This window comes from Perca fluviatilis, chromosome 2, assembly GCF_010015445.1.
Source record: "Perca fluviatilis chromosome 2, GENO_Pfluv_1.0, whole genome shotgun sequence".
Taxonomy (NCBI): Eukaryota; Metazoa; Chordata; class Actinopteri; order Perciformes; family Percidae; genus Perca; species Perca fluviatilis.
This window is the reverse complement of record NC_053113.1, coordinates 15,767,428-15,787,049: the sequence shown is the minus strand read 5'-3', so window position 1 is coordinate 15,787,049 and position 19,622 is coordinate 15,767,428. Positions and strand designations below refer to the sequence as shown.

General features: G+C 40.7%; 1 long non-coding RNA gene across 21 annotated transcripts in view; it reads right to left on the bottom strand.

Annotated features, from left to right (window-relative positions):
* Positions 1 to 19,622, bottom strand: part of LOC120553974 — a 106,636-nt gene that overhangs the window by 47,254 nt on the left and 39,760 nt on the right. For 11 of the 21 annotated variants that reach the window (XR_005638259.1, XR_005638277.1, XR_005638261.1 and 8 more), the window contains one exon: positions 13,021 to 13,072. The exons of 1 other annotated variant lie outside the window; for it this stretch is intronic. This is a non-coding gene — a long non-coding RNA (uncharacterized LOC120553974). Of the gene's footprint in view, positions 1 to 4,669; positions 4,777 to 13,020; positions 13,073 to 19,622 lie in introns of all 21 variants that reach the window. 9 more of the 21 variants (XR_005638272.1, XR_005638270.1, XR_005638264.1 and 6 more) reach the window with 2 other exon arrangements.

Genomic DNA, 19,622 nt, shown 5'->3' with positions numbered 1-19,622 from the left:
TAATATCAACAATAAAAAACAAACACAGGACACAGGGATGGGCAGTCACAGACGATGGAATTACATTGGCTGTATTGTATACTGTGTGTATGTGCATATTCTTGACGCTGCATGATTGAAGGTGTATGTGTGTGCAACGTATAGTATGTGTGTGCAGCTGAGCACTTGTAGCTTATAGATTTCAGCAGCCAATGAAAAAGACTAAATTCAATGTCAAGTGCTGTAAACAATTGACACTTTCACTATGTGCTTTGAAGAAAGAAAGACCATTTCTTCAGAGCATGTATATGTGGATGGGGATAGGTAAAATATTAATGAGAGGAATTGTAACAGAAACATCAGCCTGTAACTTGTGACACTTGACTGCATCAAATTCCTAATGCACAATGCATCCAGGCAAAGTGTCCAGGCATAAGAAAATAATGGACAAGGTGTAAGCAAAGCAATTCCATGAAGCAAGGTGGAGAGATGCTTCTCTAACAAGTTAATTGCAGCATTTAGTATATCAGCACACCTCGGGATATATGATCTTAATATACCATGGCCACTTAGCAGAGTAAAAATGTCAATATTACGGTTCCTTTTTGTTCCGTCTTCATTCACTTTTGTGCAGCTTCATTACCTGGTGTATCTTTTAATATTGTTGTTTCCATATTTAGTTATTTATTTATGGTGGTACCTATATTGAATTAAACAGAACTACATTGAAGAAGTAATGTTTTTACAAGTGGGTGCACAATGTCATACAGGCAGTAACACAACACATATTTCTGCAGAAGATTTCAAGCCAGCAATTGACACCCTCTAACCCGCCAACAAATGCGCCAATGTGCCAACAAAAATAAAGAACAGCATCAACGTAAATAATGCAGGCTTTAAAATGTTGTTAGACCTCAAGGATACACACAAAGCATTTTGGTCGGAAACACTGTTTACAAGAAAACTCCCTGGGGTACCTTTAAAGCTTTAGTGTGTAACTTTTTGATATTAATGAACGTCCATTACATTCAAGCCATCGTCAAATGAGTTGCTACAAAGCTAATTAAGACTACCAGCTCCACACAACTCTCTCTGTATTTCTCAGTATGGCTGTGTTCAGAAGATTGATAGTTCATCTGTTTTATTTCTGTTGATCTCACCCAACTGTTCTTGTTTTTATGTTATTGTCTTTTAGCATTAGTATAATCAACTTTTATTGTATAGGGCCAAATCTGTATGTACTATTGATAGCTTAATCGTTTTATGTAATTTTAGGGTGGATCCCTTACCACCAGTGCAGGGACAGTGGATGTAAAATAGCCTCCAGGCTAATTCTGGCATAGTGTATTTAGTATTAGTATTAGTATTTAGTGTGCATAGTCCCTGACAAATAAACCTGAAATAAATAAATAAAATAAATAAATTGTGTCGTCCGGGCGACTTTCGCGTGCAGAAACTAAAGTGAATATAATTACCTCTTCTGAAGAGTCCATCATGTTTTTTTAAATCCTCCGTGTCCTCCTTGGCTACTAGCAACTGCATGGACGAGGGATGGGGGTGGTGCGCGATCACAGAAGGCTTGTATCATGTTGACGCGCCGACAGTGTTGTTGTCATTAAATAGTTACTATTAGAAACTACGCACTATAACTTTAAATGTTTATCTATTCCATTGGTATAAGTCTATAACAAATATATAAGTTATATTGACTCTCAAATGTTTGTCAACATCCCTACAATCAATAGTAAAACTTCCTGGGGTGAAGATTTTGGATCCCAACTGGATGAGGAGATGTGGAAAATTATAAATCCTATGAGACTCAATATAAGATTATACACAGACTGCATGTAACCACTGCTATTCAATGTCAATATGACCCTATGTGGTCATAATTATGTGTGAAATGTAAAAATAGCTGTGGCCCTTTTGGACATCTAATGTGGTCATGTCCAAAAATCTCAAATTTCTGGCTATCGGTCCAAAACGAGATTAAGAACATTTTTAGGTTTGATATTCCACCAAATCCATACCATTTTGTACTGGGACTGGATACCAATTGTGATCGTAGGTACAGGTAGATTCTTAGAGTCGCTTTGTATGCTGCATGCCTCACAATACTACATAAATGGTTAGACGAAGATCCTCCTAATATTACAATGTGGTATGAAAAATGTATCCATCTTGCCATTGGAGAGATTATCACATGTACTAAGAAATACGCTCAATGTTTTTGTAAGGGAAAGGTCCCCATTAGAATTATACCTGAAAGAAGAATGGCCTAGAGTAATATGTATAGGGGTAGGAATTTGAAAAGTGACTGAAAAAGCACATGAAATATTTCATTTTGCACTGCAACTGCTAGTTTTATTTTACATTACTCTCTTATTTATTTTTCTTTAGGTGTTCTTTATTGTTTATGTCTTGTATCACTTGTGGTTCCTTGTATTGTCTCACATTAAAATAAAATCTTTAAAAAAAAATACTAAAAAATAACATTGGTATAGTTGCGATGTTTACGTAGATATATTTCTTATGTATGTAAAGTATTTTGAATTGCCTTGTTGTTGAAAAGTGCTAGAAACTTGCCTTGCCTTGGAGCAGAGTATAGAGTTGCATATAGGAGGAGCTGCTTGTTCTGGAAGTTTCTTTCCCCACTGTACATTTGTAGTTGAGTCTGTCTATGCATAAAAGGAATTAGACTTTTACTTCTGAAATTCTGGACACCTGAAATAACTTCTCCAATTTTGCAACTCTACAGGGTGTGCACTGATTTAGAATTGTGGGAGTCCTGATGTACATTTATAATGGGCACACTTTTCTTCATGGCCATAGTGTCAAAAAGAAAAGAAAAATGCCCGTAAGCATGGATTCGTCTGAAGAAGCTGCAGCTAAAAAACATTGCCAACGGTCATCTAAAGCGTGATTTATGCTTCTGCGTTAAATCTACGCTGTGGCCACGTAAGTAGGTACGTGGATACACGGACCCTATGCCGTAGCCTGACGTGCACCTCTTGAAGAATGTAACTACACGTCGCGGCGACGCGTGTTGCTCGGCTGTGGCTTGGTAGCGTTGCATTTCCCCTAGTCTCGCTTTGCCAGACCATCCTCCACAGCGCTACGAAGCGGAGGAGGGTCTGGCTAGTCCACACAGCAAATTGTCGTGCGTGAGAAAACTCAGATTGGACAGATAGTCTAGCTAGCCGTCTCACCATGCAGAGATCTGAGGAGCAGTTAACAATAGTCCTCATAAATCCACACAAAGAAAGCAGAAAGAAATGGAAAATACATGCATCCGGCGGAATTTCTTGTGGCACTGGTAAAAATACTGATTCTCCAAAGTTCAGTTCAAAAATCTTTTAAATAAAATGCAAATTAATTGAAAAAATAATCGTTAGATTAATCGATGACAAAAATAATCGTTAGAGACAGCCTTACTCATAGGAGTGGGCGATATGGAGAAAATCAGATATCACAATATTTTTGTCCTAATACCTCGATGTCGATATTGTGGGGATATTGTAGGGTTGACAATTGGCGATTTAACAAAAATATCTTCACAATGAGATTTTAGATAAATAATCTTCAGTAATGTAGATATAATGACTAAGTGGGTAAAGGTAAAAAATAATAGAAGAGCTAGAACAGTCAGGTAACAGAAATTACATCACTTTACTGTAATGCAGCCTTTAAAACCAGGAAAAGACAACACTTAAGCCTTTTACGATATTACGATATCCAAAATCTAAGATGATATCTAGTCTCATATCACGATATCAATATAATATCGATATATTGCCCAGCCCTACTTACTCATTACTGATGTTTTTCATTGTTGTTCAAGAGAGAGACTATATTTTTCACTTAATGTTTGGTCTGTCAGCTTGTAACAATACTTTCTTTGACTATTATATCAAATTGAAAATGTTGCCTTCACGACAACAGTGGTGTAGCTGTTTTAAGGAGCTGTCAGGAGAAGGATTAGCATTAGCTGCAGCAGAAGTCTACTGGATCATAGCCAGAGGAGAGAACGGCGAGTGGGGTCTGACAAAAAGCAGGAGGCCTAAAGTCAGCCCGGCCCTGGGGCGAAAGCTGCACTCCACAGGGATACAAATACGCTGAACTCAAGCTCAAGTCTCTTCTGATAAACAATGATTGAGAAAACACACATATGTTGGCAGCACACATGAGCATACATGAAAATACATGCAGCACCCAAAGTGCTTGTTGAGGAGACGTTAAAGCCACAGGCCTGTTGTACAAAAGGATCCTTTGTTCTGTTACTACAACACACACACACACACACACACACACACACACACACACACACACACACACACAGTGAAAACACACAAAACACATATACCAAATAACATGATTTGTCCATGCATACCAGGCAGAGCAGAAAGAGGCTGCAGGTACAAGGCTGTCTGGGGCTGTTGGAAGTCTGAATTTTGCATCTATCTCATACATCTGTGATGTCTTACTGGAGTACAGCTACACTGCATATCATCCTGTACATGCATCTATTATTTCATGTTAGAGTGTGTGTGTGTGTGTGTGTGTGTGTGTGTGTGTGTGTGTGTGTGTGTGTGTGTGTGTGTGTGTGTGTGTGTGTGTGTGTGTGTGTGTGTGTGTGTGTACACACTAGACAGAGCGATTGTGAGTGCATGATGTACGAGACTCGGGTCACCTTACAGCAGGTTCTGTCAGGAGGTGAAGATGAACTGTTAGGAGCGAAATGTCTCTCTGTGTCAGCATATCAGTCTGCCAGCCTCCCCCCTCCTCCTACCTGCTGCCCTACAAATACAAAAACATGCACTCCAGTGTATGTTGATGGAGATATCCTAGAAATATGCAGGCATATTACAGTATATTATACAGTGTATGTATGCATATATACAGTGTATCAAAATTTAAATTACAAACTTACAACAAAAAGCTATCATTAAATTTTGCACCATATAATTAATCGATTAATAAAACGAGATCTTCATTGAGTAGATTGACAGAGTCTACGAGCCACTGCAGTGCATTTGACTTTGTGGGAAATCTGCCAAATTGCATTCAAGCACAAAACAGGAATTGAATGATGTCAGAGCACACACTTAAAGCATTGAAAAACTTAACTTCAACAAGTATTTTTCTATTACGTTGAATATCCATGAGCGACTAAGCAACAGTCAAAGTTGATATTTGATACAAACACATTCTTAGGTCAAACATTCAGCAAATCTGCTTCATCACGGTTTGTGAGAGTTGTATAATCAACTAGGATTAGCTGCATTTTTCGTGTTGATGGAATAAATATATTGATTCCAGATGCATGGTGAGCATTAGTCAGTACAAGGACAGAAGCACTGACGAAAAGACTAACTTAAAGGACTGAGCTGTGGAAATTTCATTTCTTAGTTTCACCACATCTGTATTCAGACTTTAAAGTTACTATATGTAACTTTTTAATGTTTCTGAAACTGTGTCATTTTTCCATCTCATGACCATGAAGGACCTGTAACAGCAAACAAGACTAACAGTGAAAAGAACGCTATTTTATAGTTTTTATTCATGCCTTTGCCCGGGTCTGATTTTTTGCGCAAAGTCACAAAATGATTTAGGGCAGGTAGAACGACTCTACAGTAACACATTCTGACGGGTCACAGATTTCTTTGTAACACCGGAAAAGCCTATGCGATCAGGTAAAACGTAGCAGGACATTTCTTTATGTAGGTCTAATTGTAATTTAAATTTATTTTAGAAATTATCTGTTGTAGTTATGGCTGATACTGGGGCAGGACCATCCCAGAAAAGAAGGAAATTAAACGAAGAACAACTAAAAGCTAAAAGGGAAAGTACAGACGACGGGTGAAACCGAGTCAATATCTATGTCTATTTCATTCATAAAATATCTTTACAACGCGCAGGGTGGTTATACATCAGTAGCCAACATTAAATTACATCCCCCTTCCATTTTGCGCCCGGTTTTATTTATTTTCAGTCCGTGTTTGTGTTGGCCTACTATTTTTTTATTTCCCTTGTCCCCCTGTCCTTATGTAAAGCGTCTGTGGCTTTCATGAAATGCGCTGTATTGATCTAAGTTATTATTACGTTGGTTGCTACAACAAACTCTTAATGCTTTGGCTCGTGACACAGTGACAGTGATAACCGGTTTAGCTCACGAGACATCCAAAGTAGGCCAAGTTACCGTATGCTACACTTGAAATTCAACGATGCATCTGTAACTTATTCTCTTACTGTAAAAAAATGATTTTCTGTCTGAGAAAAACATTTATTGCAACTATATGACCTCCTGGTAACGCTAAATCAGTAATACACAGTAGGTAATACAGCACCGTAAAGAAAAGACCTTTACGACAGCAGGTGTGGTAAAAACACTACCCGCTTTGGTCCAAAGCAGCTGCTAGAATAAACACAAACTGAAAGTTGCATATAGCCACTAAATAAATGGCTTTTAGGAAAAACTGAAACAGGTATTGTCCTTAATAATGCACGTATATGCTAAGCCAAGGTCTTTTTTAATCACAGTACTCGTTAAGAACTAATATTGTATATTGCAGAGGTCCTCCGATTGTCAATAGATAATGTGCCTCATTATCTCGTTGAGTAGTCTACTAAATCAAAAAGAATATCATTCATCTGGTTTTTAATGGAAAGATTTGATGTCGAAAGACAACTTTTTCCTCTCTAACAAGAACAAAATATTTTGCCATAGAAGTTTTTTAATGCTCTATAGTGTCACAAACTATTAACAATACATTTTGTCTATGTGCAGCTTCAAACCACTGGACCCCTATTGAAACATACTGTCTATGCACAAGCAATATCAGCACTTTAAAAAGAGACACAAATCAAATCACTGGGGCTTTTATTCCCGGTTGGTGTATCAAAATAGCACGAGCGTGGCTGTGCTAATAATATAGATGGTAAAATACATTTGGGAATACATTACTGACAATCAAAAAAAGACCATTTACAACAAGAGTGTGAGGTAACGCCTCTCTGTCTGACTATCTGTCTGACTCTGTCTGGTCCTCTGTCTTATTTTTCTTTTGCTGCCTGCCCCACCCGGTTCACACACAATCTCTCTTTCTTTTTCAAGTAAAAACCCAAGAAAACGATCTAACACGCATGTATATGGATGTACCCAGATTAATTAAAAAAATAGTCTAACATGACACGCAAATAAATCTGGGCTCTGGGCAGCTGTTCTCAGTCTGTAATTACCTTATTTGACACTCAGTAGATGGCATTTGCTTCCATGTATTCACACCCGCCCCCACACAAACACACAAGCAACAACCCATATGCTTCAAACCAAAGGTGCGCACGCACACACGCACACACGCACACACACACACCTCTGCATCCACCCTCAGCAGCTAGCTCCAGTGTATGAGACGTAAGGAAGACGGTCATAGAGAAGGTCAGACAGACAGAGACAGCCCCCTAAAATTAAACCGCTCAATCTTATTAATATTGAATTTTTATTATTTTGTGGCTAATTAAGACTCACTGTTTAAATTGTACTGGCAATTCTAATGTGTTCATATGCATGCTCTAATGTTTCAGTTAAACCCTTTTTGATACCATTCATGGCTGGCATTTTTCAGCAATAGCTATTTAATGGATTTGCTTTCTGTAATACCTACAGTAGTTGTCATTATTAGCAGAGCGGGCCTTTGCACAAGAGATTCACAGGAAACGATGCAAACACGTACTAGACATGATGCATGCATGCATTTTATGTGCAAACAGAATATTGTATTATTGTCAAAAAAACATTTTTAATTAAAAAAAATTCTGCAGAGACGTCCTAGCCTACACATAATATTCTACTGACTTAAATAAACATCTTTTTTTTGGTACAGATCCCTGCAAAAATCACAACATAATCATTTCAATATGTTTTTCAATGACAATAATGATGTAACGTGCTCTATCCAAACAGCAGACATACAAAGCTAGCGACAAGCTGGTGAATATAGTGGATATTTTTCTCAGGAGTTGGTAGAGACCAAAGATAGAGCTAAAAGCGAGTAAATATTGGATTTATATTTGCCAGGTGACGAGAAACATAAACGCATTCAGTGTATCAGTTAATTACTCTTTCTCAAACTGTGTCTAATACTTTAGACCCCAAATCAATTCATGCTATGGTGAATCCCTTTCATACTTTTACTGCACTGAAGCAAGACGATCAATGTTTCAACGTGGACAAATACTGTACGTCTGCTCTGCTCACGCTCATCAGCACAGAATCCACTTTCCTCCACAGTTCTGCATGAAAAGTTTGCTTCTTAACTTCCCGAGTTATTAGATGTGACTAGCTCATTTTTCATCTTGACAGCTTCATTAAAGCACTGTGAAAAAGCTCAAAATATTTATGTGTGTGTGTGTGTGTGTCAGTATGTGTGTGATCACGAATACAGTTTCCTTGCCCATTTCGCTAAAGTCCGCTCATCCCTATGGCTATTTCAAAAGCAGTTTCTTTTTTGTCTCGTCTTTCTTCCCATCTCTCTTTCAATAGCTCCCTCCTTCACAGCCATTGTCCCTTTCTCCTCCGTCATCCATCGCACCGTGCTTCATTACCTTTTACCCTTCCTATCAATTTCTCTACATTTCTACCCCTCCTCCCCGGCCTTCCTTCACCCTCCATCTTTCTTCTACTCCTCCTCCATGATACTTTCTCTTTTTTCACCAGGGGAAAAAAACAACAACACTTGTCTGCTGGCTGCCGGTTTGTCTCCAGCCTCTCCAAACCTTTCCCTTCTTTGGTATTGGTTGGCTGGAGCATCTGCTGTATTGGTATTGGCTGGTTCCAGCAGGTGAGGCATAGCTGTGACACTTAATCAATGCCCTGCAGTGGGGGAAGCATGAGCAGAGACAGTGCAGCAGCAGCCGCAGCCGTCAGCATTGGCAGCTCTCCATGAAGCGGAGCATGGGGATGGCATGCCCTTCAAACGGCCGGGAACAGCAGGAGGAAGACACACACGCACACACACACACACACACACAAACACACAAATAAAAGCCTGCAAATTATGTTTTTTCCCAAAATGTCCGCACCTTTTCTTTCTCGCAGGCGAACGCTCAACTTCTCACAATGGGAGAGCGACTGAGAGCATGGCAAACAGGCATGGCAAACAGGCATGGCAGTACTTTTTGAAGGTCAAGAAGAGGCTCAGATGACACATGCACACACACAACACACAACACAAACTGGAGAGGCTGCCAGATGCATGAAACAGAGGATATCATTATCTCTGATGTCCATCAATCTGCTTAGAAATTACAGAAAAAAAAGTTGCTCCTTAGAACTCCAGAACTTCCCGAGAATCATCCGTTTTTTGAGTTTTCTTCTACATCAAAGTAGCCTATATCAACGGCGTTTCATTTACGGCATTGTTCCGTTGCCGCCAAAGGTTCGCCGCATGTCCCTCATTTTCAGTTGGACGTCCCTCACCTTCTGCTTTCTTTGTGTTCGCATTCTAAACTCCTGTCGATTCGGAAAACATCCTCCGAGCTATAACCGACATTCAAATTATATTTATCGGTTTGTTTTTTTTGGAGTAAAATTCTCATCACACACTGGACAGCCATTTTAATTCCAGAGCTCTCCTCCCTATGTGCACATGTTCCACCAAAACGAGTTCCTTCCCGAGATTATTTTGCAGAGGCACCATACCTGCATCCAGCGCCTAGCGCCGCCCAAGACGATTGTGATTGGTTTAAAGAAATGCCAATAAAATAGAGCAAGTTTTTCTCCTATCCCAGAATGTTGTGTTGCCGAGCCAGACCTTCCTCCGCAGCGCTGTGGAGATAGGTCTGGCAATTCAAGACTAGCATCCAAGTAATCATACCAGTGATCTACATTCCACCACAGAAGAGTACAGAGCCTGCCCTGTCTGATCTTTGGGAACTAAAAAAGACCTGAACCATAGGAAGTTATGCCTGACTTCCATCAACACATTAACTGAGCCACAAGGGGAATAAACACTCTGGATCACTACTACACGTCATTCAAAATGGCTACAGAGCGGAAACGCTAGAAGAGCTACCATGCTGGCATCTCACTGAGGTCAAAGTATGTAAACAAACTACGGCGCATGCCCCCAGTGGCTGAGGACATGGTCAGGCCAATCAGAAGCCGCCCTACAGTCTGCACTGCTCGACGCAGTCTGGAGCACCTTCCACACCACCATTGTCGCCATCATCAATGACATCCGTGGATTCACGGAGTCTGTGGTAGATTTAATTGGAAAAACAACAGAAGCAACTGTACCCAAAACTCATTCCATAACCAGAAACCATGGATTACCAGAACCATCCAGGAGGCCATAAACACACACTGCAGCCTGGAAATATGGACAATTAGGAAGCAGCAGCATACAATGTAAAAAAAAAAAAAAGAGCAATTAATGAGGCAAAAAAAAAAATGGACTACAGGAAGAAAGTGGAACTACAATTCCAGAAGGGTAATCAGCATGTGGCAAGGTTTAAGAACTATGACAAATTACATACCTGAGTAATACTGTATGTCCATCTGGTGAATATACGTCCAATATTCACTGTTCTTTTAGCTTTATTTTTGGTCTCTCTCAGACAAAAAATAGAGATAGAAAAATAGAGAGAAAAACGTCTGACTCTTCAGCTGCGAATTGCTCCACTGTGTTCATCAGCTAGTCACTACATAACTGTGTCTGTGTGCTGTTTGGTGTTGAGCAGGTAGTGTACAGTGGGTTTAAATAGCTTTTTCTTTGAAAACAGCTGCCTGCTGCAGACGAAAACAACGCTATGAGGGTGGTGAGAGTGAACCAAGACAGTAAAGTTGCTGCGGGACGGATAACAAAAAGCTGAAACTCACTTTAAAACTAAAGCAAAAAAAAAAAAAAAAAAATAAAAAAAAAAAAAAAAAAAAAAAAAAAAAAAAAACTATTTCATATTTATTTTTTTTTTTTTTTTTTTTTAAAAAAAAAATTATTTTACAAATTTTAAAATTAGGATAAAATATTTTGATTGAGATTAGTAGCTATGGATGGTTGCAGATAACTCAGCTTTCATTTTCGCAGGTTTTCAAAACAGCTGCCATCATATCAACGCTGATTCATCATCTAATTGTGTGCTGGGTTACAGCCATTTCGCAGTAGAAATTGGCAAGCAATACCAGATCCATTAATGCAATTTCATTCTGGAAAGATAAAAATACACCCTATATACTACAAACTCCTTTTCACTCCTTCTCCCTCTCACCCTTCCCGCCCTGCTCGTCCTGTCTCAAACACTCCTTCCACATCTAGTCCTCCTCCCTAACCCCTGCCCTCCACTTGCTCTCCCCGCCCCCCTCTCCTCTCTCATGAGCCCCGTGCAGAGCCGGCAGGCCCCCCACGTCGCGAGCCTATTAACAGACCTTGGTCCGCTGTAATGATGCCTCTCCTTATGTCTGTGCAGCTGCTGCAGAGCTGAATAGTGAGGATAAATGTGGGATCCTCAACATCCGCATCATTGTTTCACTGCCACTCTCTGCTGTTGGGTGTGGTAGACAGAGGAGGGGAACGCTCCCATTGGGTTTTTCCATCCACATTCATTTCATTTCTAAATGTTGTTAAATGGCTTAAGCTGATATCAGCTTATATCAGTATATATCAGCTTCACCCTTGATATGTTGGATGTCATGGTGTGTCATTATTATTTGTAGTTTTTAGTGGAGATATCAAGAATTCCTTGCAGTAAATTGTTATTTTATCACTTTCCACCATGAAAAAACAACACAAGTTCTGAGGCATACTAAAGATGTTTTTTTAAATGAAAACAGTCATACATAGAATAAAAAAAGCTAGGAAATTAAACAATCAAAACTCATAGAATTTGACAGCCATAATCCTAACAGATAAGCGACTTTCTATTAATTAAACGAGTGTGATGGATTAAATCATACTAGCCCGAGCAATGCCATAATTCGTTTGACTCATGAATCTAGTGAAATGTAGCCAATAATAAGTAATACTTTGCTTGGTGAACAAATTGTAATACAGGAATTCTGTACGAAGACAGAAAGAAAGAAATGATGCTGGGGTTGGACTAATGTTGGCTCTCCTCCCACTAGAAGGAGTCCATGAAATTCTTTTGCAAACACAACATATGTGTTTTTGCACATTTGTATTTGTATCTGTGTCTACACTGTGTGTCCATGTTCTATTGGACAGCAGACAGCTGCTGCAGGGTCCATCAGTCAGCTGCTGTATTTATAGGGTGATGAGTACAGAACGCTAACAGCTGCATCACACAGGGACAGAGACAGAAAGTGAGACAGAGAGGACACAGGAACCTGACATGTTCAACACTCTTCTCTTCAGTTCTGCCAGTACTCCAAATGAATGTAGAACCTGTGCAAATTACGTATATGCACAGTATTTCAAACAGCCTCTTGTTGGCACATCAAAGGCAGAGAATGCAGGGGACACTTATGGGACATGTCCACTGAAGCACTGAGGAGGATAAAGTGGCAGTTGCAAATAAAACATTTGAAAAAAAGGAAAATGTCACTGCTTGGAGTGATACACGGTAGATGCCGCTGATTCTGAATGGAGCCTTCATTGTGAAATACTGTAGCTTTCCCTGCCATGTACAGTAAGCTTCCTTCCCCCATGAGTTTGGGCATGGGCATGTTAGTAGAGCAGTAGCAAAGATGCTGTATGGATTACAACCACAGTGTGTGAAAATGAAAAAATAAATAAAGTGAATGCACAAAAAGAAGCACTGTATCAAAGTTAACATTAGCTAGAGAGTACAGTATGTGTAACCAAGTATAAGGTGTAAGCAATATTCTGAATTGTATTGTTGTGAATCTGTGTTGTCTCCTTTCTCACATGCTGTGTTACTACCTTACAGTGATAATGGTCTCGATAACACACCTCACACTGTGACACAGACCACTACCAGTCTGTCATCCCAAAACCTCAAACTCTCTCCAACACACTTGCTTTCATCTGCTCAACTATATAAGGTATATGACACATGGGTACTTACAGATCACTGCCAGGTGTCACCTGTAGGTTCCAGTCTGCTGTCCTGGCAGCTCCTGAGGAGAGAAATAGATGAGACAGGTTAATACCTTCATAATCAGAGACACTATAACTTAGCCAACTGGGAGGATTATTCTGAGGGTTAGTACTTAAGTGGATGAAGGTAAAATGTTGAATTTCAACCAATTAACTGAAAGCCTGACCTGCCTGTGTGTCTTATGACTAAAAAAGACAAACGGTGGTGTCTTTTTATACCAACCGTTTCTTTCCTTTTCTTCTCCTTGCAAATGTGCATGTTTTAAATTACAGTAGCTATTGGTCTAATGTTAAACGCATGTTGGAATCACTAAACACAGGCCTTAAGGTGGGCCCTGCTTTGACAGCTTTTTTGACAGGGCATAAAGTGCTCATATTATGCTTTTTGGCTTTTCCCCTTTCCTTTATTGTGTTATATATGTTTTTGTGCACGTTTTAGGTTTACAAAGTGACAAAGGGACTTACCATCTCCAACAGAAAACACTGTTCACAAACTGCTCCAAACAGCTCTATTGTAGTCCAGCCTTTACTTCCGTGACAAACGTGCGTCACTTTGTAACACACTTTATAATGCTCGCCTAGCTGCTAGCATGGCACGACCTCATACTCTTCAACTGACTAGCTAGCAGTACTTACTGCGCATGTGCGACTCCCAACAAAGATGGAATAGAAGTGAGATGCCTCACTCTGTAGCTAAAACAGAGAGCTCAACACACCGGGTGAAAAGAGGAGCTGCAGCAATGTGCAGTATGAAAAATATATGGTGTTTTCTGAAAATTAAACCACATAAACCTATTCTGGAACAACCTCTAAATACAATTATGAACCTGAAAATGAGCATAATATGAGCACTTTAAGTGTGTCCAAAACTAGTGTTAAGACCCTCCTTATTTCAGTTTTGTATATGTATGTAGCATATTCCCGAATGAACGTTACCACACAGAAAATCTGTGGCTAGGTATATTCTAGGATAGAAAGCTGTACAGTTTGCACCAATAGTGTGAGGAAGGTATAATTCCCAAGTAGCTAATTTTCTGTATCTGGGCAAGATTAGTCTGGCCCTGGGAGTTGAGTGACCTTTGGGTGGCAGATGTTTTTCGGAAGAATGTGGCCAATTGTACAGACGGCATTTAAACCTGACTGAGATCTGATCATGTGAGCCAAGCCTTCTCCGTATGTGTTCTGGCCGATGCCACCACATTCCAATTGCATTGCCTTCTTCGTGAATTTAAACCTGCATTAACATGATTTTTCCTGAGATGAAATCTCCATATAGATTGAGGTTTATACCAGGGGTAAATGAAGAGTGCTGGACAGTACTGTCCTCATTGCGGTCACAAGACTTGTCTATGTTGTCTGTATCAAATTCTTTGTACAGAGAATGGGAAAAGGGCTTTAAGGTATCCACACCCTCAGACTGGAATTTATTGCAGGTGATTAAACTGATATTTTGGATGCATGGCATGTACTGCAATTTGTTCCTTGAGACAATAATGTCTGTTTTTCTGTTTTGTGTTTGTTAACAATCACTTGTTTGTATATTGTGCTGCAGCTTATGATGACCAGGACTCCCTTGATATTTTTAACCTCAATGGAACCTATCCTGGTTAAAGAAAGGTTGAATTAAAAAAGGGGGTAAAATGTCTCCTGTGAGAAAGGACTATAGCTACAAAGAAGTAAGGGCACACCGAACCAATCCGCTGGATCTGGGCCAATCGTGATCTTATCACACAGATCAGGTATCAGACAGATATGACTGATCTACAAATAAATGACTACTCAAAGCCTGCACACACTACAGGAATCATTCACTTTTTACACACCGGTGGCCGAGGCTGCCATTCAAGGTGCCACCTGCTCATCTGATTAATATTCATACAAATTCACACCCTGATGGCGCAGCATTGGGAGCAATTGGGGGTTCAGTGTCTTTCCCAAGGACACTTCAACATGTAGACTGCAAGGCGATTGAACCTTCCGATTGGTAGACGACCGCTTTACCACCTGAGCCACAGCTGCCCAAATACAGTTTCTTTGTCAATATAATTATGGAATTCAGTGTCATTCATCAAGCCATGGAAATTTCAAAGACAGTTTTTAGTACCACAGCAATCCCTGCCCTCATATTACCTTACATCAGAATTATTCCATTGAGTTCCACACAGTGGGGTGTAGATTTTAAATTTGGGAAAAAGAGAGCAGTCGTATTGGATCGGTGATACCCTGTGTTGAAGTATTGGCATCTGGAGAGAGAAAGTCACAACAGTACATCCCTACAAATAAAGCTTTCTAATTGAAGGCAAAGCCAGAGAAAGACATTCTCTGCTGCTTCCTGGCAATTACAACAATGCATGCAGATGTGGCGGCCAGTAGCTCCCATGAGCTTCGCTACATTTTTGTTTTAATTTGACAGATGACTAGATTGCCTATGACAGAGATACCATTAAAATAAAAATGAATTGTTTGCCGTGATCATTTGATTGGTACACAACAAAATGGCGATTATTGGTAGTTGTCATGATGACAATATGCATCACTGGGGCTGTAAACTGTGTCGCAGCTCGTTGGGAGAAGAGCCGCCCAACGCAGCTTGGTAGACTTTCTTGGAACTGCGTGGGAGTGAGAAGGAGGGACAGTTAAACCCAGCAGCAACAGGTCGGTGGACCGATAACGTTAGACCCAGTCCGCTGTTCAGCTCATTCTCTCTAACTAATGAAGCATAAAAGCACGGTGGAACCAGTTAGCCAGCCAGCCACTGGACGACCTGTTAGTTGGCTAACATTAGCTTGCTAGCTCCACCTTACCCCCTCGCCACATCGTTCACAGAAAACGAGTCGAATAAAGCTGTCACTCATGTGAGAAAGCAGTGTGCTTTGGTCGGATGAAGTATTAAGTTAATTTGACTCATTTGGCGGCTGGCTCTCTGCCTCGTAACGTTACTACTCCACTGCTCGTTTGTCCGTTACAGCAAAACCTCACCTCCGCGACTTGCAGAGAGTCGGCTTATATGGAAGTTTATACGTTACCATGGCAATGGTACACATAAAAATGGCTGATGCTCTGAACATTCTGCTACGTTGATTTGAATTGACATGGCCTTTCTATCCATTATATTTCTATGTGAGATACACTTACCAACAGTGTTTCTGTTTTCCTCCTAATGCAAATAAAAAAAATGCACTACAGGAAATGCTGTTTTTGTTTTGCTTTTATGAAGGCCTGTGTTGTACAATGACAAATGAACCTCAGACCTTGAAAATGAAGGAAAAGTGAGCCAAACTTTGAAGGAAAATAATGCTTCATGTGGAATTATTTGCAGGTTACAGGTACAGCCAAGTGGGATCACGACTTACCACTACTGTATTTTCCACCGGGTGCGTCTGCGCTGCGTTCCAGAGGCGCCACAACCGCCTTGCGGCCATTCAAGTCAATGCTTGATATTCCACCACCTGTGAAGCGTCTCTCCGCTCCGCTAAAGATATGTGATAGGTCTATTTCCACGCGAGCCAGAGGGCATTCGGACAGCCGGGCAGGAAGTGAAACAGGTAGACGTCATGTACGTCTCCTCTACAACACCATGGACGACGAGAGATTCATTTTGCAGGTGGAAAAACATAATAAACATCACAAATCCTTTTTATAAGGACAACGTTAGAAATGATAAGGCATGGATTTAAATTTTCAGGAGTGCTTGGAGTGGAAGGTAGATGCTAGCTAATAAACATGTGATTGTTCTTTCAAGTACTTGTAAAGACAAAATCTGTGAATCGGGCAGTCAAGACGCTCTGCTTCTGAGACGCTCCCGGTGTGGTATGGCGCATGGCAGGGGACGAGACAAAACCGCAGTGCAGCCGGAACGCAGCACAGTGGAAAATGGGAAGTGAGGTTGCCTTAAATCCCCAAATTATCCACGAGTTAGAGAAAGAAAGGTAAATTAGTACCATTCCATACATTGACATATATCAAGGTGCCCTGCAGCAGGGTTCTGAACCCCTGACTGCTCCTGCAGAGCTGGTACAGACTGCGTGCAGCTATAAAGGTTTGAGGCAGAATGATGCTGTAAAAGAGCAAAACAAGTCAGATTCCACTGCTTAAATAAAAGTTGTGAACAAATTAATATTGTTAATACTCATCTTTTCAAAGTCATAGGCCTGCTGACGCGGAGTGGATATTTCATTAAAGACAGATTTACTTTGTGTACAGTAGTTTATAATTCAGTGCACCATGGTCATGGCGGTGATGCTAATTGATTTCTAATCACAGACTGCGCCTCTGTGGAGGACACATCCTATCAAAAGAGTGCGGCGCCTTGTTTACAATGTGTACAAGAGTCTTAATGAGGCTGATTACAACCATGTTGCTGCTACCGATGACGACTGCAGCACAAAGACAAAGGAAGCCAACGAGAAAACGACTGCTCTGGATTTCAGTCGGATCCCGTCCTGGTGTATTCCATTAAAATAATGACAGATCCTATCATCCTACATTGTTTAATTGCCATATGGTCAAAAGTTGGCTTTGAAGCGCTTTAAGAGGTTGGCAGAAACAAAGAAAGAGACAGAGACAGAGAAAGGGAGAGAGAGAGAAAGAGAGAAAGGGAGGAGTGGTTCATCCTGAGTTTGAGCTCAGCTGTGATGTAACGGTGGACGATGGCTAAGCCTGTGCCGCAGTCAATATCCTCAAATGGCCTCAACTCCCTCCCCCCTCCTCCTTCCTTTTCCGTCTCTGCCTCCCTTCTCTTTCTCCCCCCCCTCCATCCCTTTTTTCCTCTCTTCATGCTAGTGCCATTTATCTCCTCCACACCCAATCTTTCTTGCTTTTTTGCCTAAAAAATCTCCAACTACCCTGTTATTGCCTCATGCAGACTCTAATGGTATCTTCTCTCCTCTTCTTCCCCCCTCTCTTGATGTCAGCTCGTGCATGTATCACTGCCTCTGCTCTCCTCCTGCCTAGGATCCCTCCTCTCCTCTCAGTCTGCAGCACTGACCTACACACATACACACTTACAGAATAATATGTCCCGCTATATTCCCTTCAGTAGGACTCTGGCGGCGTGAAACGAGTTAACACGTTGCAAAGTGTCCACCCCCACAGTAAAGCTGTTTATTGGATAACCTAACTGCTTTTAATAACAGTATATCCCCCAGACATATTTATCTCTACTATATGTTTATGGCCCCTTCACAGATCTCAACCTCTCCCTGCACCACTCTCATCATCGCTCACCTTTTAAATTCCCTCCCTGCTCATTTTCTTTCTCGCGTCCTTGCTACCTCTGCTGTCTCCTTGTGCTCGCCTGTCGAATCAGTTTTTTTGTGTTTACTGCTATGGTTGGAGACAATGTCGCTAATGCAGAAAAAAACGTTACGTTTTAAAAGCGGACAAGCACCAGTTTATACGTTTAAACTGATTATTTAAAACGTCAAATAATTGAAAACCCTGTAAAAGCATTTTGGATGTTGTGTAACAATTTGATGTGTGTCTCCATACATTCCCGTATGTGTGTACTGTATACATGTGTGTGCCCATCCCTCTCTCCTCTCTCTCTGACTGATGGAGGGTGGGGTAATCTGCACCGGTTGCCATGACACCAGACAGCCCTTGCTTGGCGAAGGCACGTAGCTTCCTCTCTGCTCTATTTCCCCGCAGCCCTCCACTCAGGAGTGTGTGTATCTGTGTCTGTGTGTGTCTATGAATCTGGGAGAGTCACATATGATGCACATGATGCACAAAGCGAAGAGGAAAAATAGAACATGGAGAGAGCATATTTACTGTTTCCATATGTTGAACTGAGGGGAAATAAAGCAAACAACAGCTATCTCAAGGCAAATAAAAGGTTTTCGATGCAAATATTTTAGATACATTGTACAGTGTTAAGTTTGGAAGATTCAAATTAGATATCCTCATCAGAGGAAGACATTCTGATGAATTATAGTCTGGAACTTCATCCATTCCTCAGTAAACTCGGACACCCTAAAAAACCCAGTCAAGGACTCCTGGACTTGCATTAGACGTTCACCACAGATGCATACCACAAATCTTATTTTACGAACCGGGTTGTTTCCCCTCTTCGCCATTTTTCATTTTTATTCTACCTCACTGTTGCGACAACTTGTTCTGAAACCCAAACTGTCGGGGTCAGCTGGGACTTTTGAGCGTCCCAGCGTTTTTCCAGACACGCAGCATCCTGAATCACCTCGTATGGAGTCGACTACAGGCATTTGTATACGATTTTTGTTTCTTAATTGTTACACTATACATGCATTGGCTTTAGGGAAACAATACTGCAGTTGAAACAATCACATCTATGACTGGCTAAAATTTAGTTTTTAGGCTTCACAAGTTCAGTATATGAACATATCGGTTGTCATTTCGCAGTTTCATTTAATACAAGATGTTTAATTCCTCCGGCAAATAGCTGTTCCCAGGCCTGATGCATTTACTTTTCTTAGTCTCAAAAGGCAATCACAGTATTTTGAACCACTCTCCTCCCAGCTCTTGGAATCCTAATAAAGGTGTCCATGCCAGCTCCTATCCATCTATCTATCTCCAGACTCCATCCTAGATGAA